Source organism: Rattus norvegicus, chromosome 10 (assembly GCF_036323735.1).
Source record: "Rattus norvegicus strain BN/NHsdMcwi chromosome 10, GRCr8, whole genome shotgun sequence".
NCBI lineage: Eukaryota > Metazoa > Chordata > Mammalia > Rodentia > Muridae > Rattus > Rattus norvegicus.
The window spans coordinates 28,585,856-28,589,051 of NC_086028.1; the positions used below are offsets into that span (position 1 = coordinate 28,585,856).

The 3,196-nt window shown below is 46.6% G+C and overlaps 1 long non-coding RNA gene across 1 annotated transcript; it reads right to left on the reverse strand.

Moving 5' to 3' along the window:
- Window positions 1-1,354: 1,354 nt before the first annotated feature.
- Window positions 1,355-2,543, reverse strand: LOC134480676 (uncharacterized). Its single transcript, XR_010055329.1, has 2 exons — window positions 2,076-2,543; window positions 1,355-1,963 (listed from the first exon to the last, which is right to left on the reverse strand). It is a non-coding gene; the product is annotated as an uncharacterized LOC134480676 (long non-coding RNA).
- Window positions 2,544-3,196: the final 653 nt, after the last annotated feature.

A 3,196-nucleotide genomic window follows, 5' to 3' on the forward strand; every position in this document is an offset into this window, starting at 1 on the left:
GTTTGCTGGTTTCTCACCATCCTCCAGGTCCGATTATTTAGTTGTTATGCTTTTGTTTCACTTTGTTTGCTTGGTTGGTTTGGTTTTTCAAAACAGCATTTCTCTGTGTAACCCTGACTATCCTGGAACTCCCTCTGTAGTCCAGGCTGGCCTCAAATTCATAGAGATCTTCCTGCCTCTGCCTCATGATGGGATTCAAAGCCTGCACCACCACCACCTGGCTTTATTACTCTTTAAAACTTATTCGTTACTTATTTTTGGCTGTACTCAAACTTAGAATTAGAAACTTTCAGTGAAGACTCATGGCATCTCTTGGCAATCAGTTCCTAGTGTTTTGTTTGTTTGTTTGTTTGTTTGTTTGTTTTGTTTTTCGGAGCTGGGGACCGAACCCAGGGCCTTGGGCTTGCTCTACCTCTGAGCTAAATCCCCAACCCAGTTCCTAGTGTTTTCCTTTGGCTTCTATCATTTTCTCAGCCAAAAGCTTAGCGTGTTCTAGAGCCTCCTCCCCTTCATTTTTCTCAGTGTGTCATTTCTTCTTTTGAGCAACAGGCCAGTTGTGTTACAGGACACACGGAGAGACGAGACACTGAATTGTGGGTGCTTTGGTCCTGGGCTTCTTGTTTAAGAGCTCTCTGATTAACATATTGAGATCATCTTCTTATTTATCTATTCATTTATTATTTAATGTATGAGTGCTCTGCTGTATATATACCCACAGGCCAGAAGAGGGCATCAGATCCCCTTTTAGATGGTTGTAAGCTACCATGTGGTTGCTGGGAATTGAACACCATGAGGTTGCTGGAACCTCTGAAAGAGCAGCCAATGCTCTTAACCAACCACTGAGCCATCTACCAGCCCAAGGACATCATCTTCTTTAGAGAGATTGAAAAGCTTCCGCTAAGAGCGCTTGCCTAGCGAGTGCAAGGCCCTGGGTTTGGTCCCCAGCTCCGGAAAAAAAAAAAAAAAAAAAAGAAAAGAAAAGAAAGAAAAAGAAAAAGAAAATCTTCTGCTAACTCCTTTGCTCCCTAACCACTAAGGCAACTAAGGCACAGTAGTATCTGTCAGTCTGGGAACATCCTTCTCTCCTCTCTCATATAACCAAGTTGAGAACTCTCAGATTGGCATCCATAATGTATCCAAAGAGACAGTTCTCCTTGGTCTACAACAACATAACAACAATGCCCTGACTGAACAAAGGGGGCACTCTTCATAGGTCAAGACACTTTGCTTCATGAAAAAACCTTATTTGTTGTCCCCATCACTGCCTCAGACCACATAACCTTTCCACTGTCTTATTTAGGATTTTACTGCTGTGAACAGACACCATGACCAAGGCAACTCTTATAAGAACAACTTTTTTTTTTTAGATTTATTTATTTATTATATATAAGTACACTGTAGCTGTCTTCAAACACACCAGAAGAGGGCATCAGATCATCATGGTTGTAAGCTACCATGTGGTTGCTGGGATTTGAACTCAGGACTTCTGGAAGAGCAATCCGTGCCCCAACCACTGAGTCATTTCTGCAGCCCGTAAGAACAACATTTAATTGGGGCTGGCTTACAGGTTCAGAGGTTCAGTCCATTATCATCAAGGTGGAAGCATGGCAGCACCCAGGCACGCATGGTACAGGGGGAGTTGAGAGTTCAACTTGTTCTGAAGGCAAACAGGAGAAAGAAGCTAGGACAAGGGTCTTAAAGCCTATGCCCACAGTGACACGCTTCCTCCAACAAGGCCACACCTCCTAATAGTGCCATTCCCTGGGCCAAGCACATACAAACCACCACACCACTCTTCGCCCAGAGCATCAGCTACTCCTGTAGCCATGGGCTCAGCACAAAGATGTCAGTCATCCACTTGGCAGCTGGAGGCTGGGAATGAGATATTCAACTTCACCGTAACGCTGATCACCTAGGAGGTGCCACAAAAGAGCTGATTTTCATTTTTAACAGGTTCTTCCATCTGCTTTGTGGAGAATAAAGGCTACAATGAGTGAGAGTGGAAGCAGGAAAACCAGCAAGTCTCCATAATCAGGAGTCAATGATTTTTTAGGAAAGAATTTACTTTGACTCACCTTTGGAGTGGATACAGCCTGCGGTAGAGGGTAGGTGTGGCAACAAGACCTTGAGGGTAAGACAACCGGTTACATTGTGTTTGAAGAGAGACGAATACTGGTTACATTGTGTTTGAGGAGAGATGAATACAGACGGACGCTCCCTAATGAATTTAAAAAGCAAAGTGGACAGGACCTGCAGTGGAGCATCTTGGATGCAGTGGAGCATCTGAACACAGAGGAGAATCTAAACACAGGGGAGAGCATTCCTACTCCCAGGCCGGTGGGGAGCTCACTCAGCATCTCTCAGGTTACTAAGAGGAGGAGGAAGAGCCCAAGAGTCTGGCTGGAGGGAATGGAGGTCCACAATCTTCCATGTGTTCAGAACGTGGAGAGCCAGGGGTCTTAGGATGGTCTCCCTTTGTCTTCATCCCCTCTCCCCACCTCTGCTTTTCTCTCCTCGTCCTCCTCTCTCTATCCTTCCCTCTGCAGCTCCTTCCCCCTCCCTTCTCCCCTCCCCACCCCCACCCCAAAGGCAGGCAGGCCTTATCTGGAGGAAGGCAGCTGGAGGAGCTGCAGTTTTGGTGAAGCGACTGAAACGCGCTCTGCCTTCCACATTCCTCATAGCTTACTACAGAGCTCCTCCCCAAATCCACAGTTCACAATGGGAGACCAATTTGTCTCCCTGGGACCTCTGGCAATTTCTAGAAATATTTGTAGTTGTCATATTGAGAAGCAACAGATCTGGCATGGATCTGGGCTGTGGGCATCATGCCTGCACTGGGCGGGCCCCCAGGACATAGAATGTCAACAATATTGAGGCTGAGACTCAGCCCCAGGCTCTGCTGTCACAGCTGGCAGGGGCTGGATCCCCTTGAGATTGTTCTGTCCGCATGTGGCCATTTTCTTAATGGGACTGTGTGTCCCTGTGCTGTCTTACCCTGTCCTTCTCAGTATGGAGTAGGCAAAAGTATTCTGCCCAAGGTCCCCACAGGCAGTGATAGAGGTGGAGCCCAGATTTGTAAAGCCTATGTTTAGCTGGTCTCTCTCTCTAACGAGAAAGGGCTTTTGCAGCTTATGTCAGTGCTCTGAGCAAAGGAACACACTGTTTCAAGCCACGAATGTCTCCCTGGTGCATACAA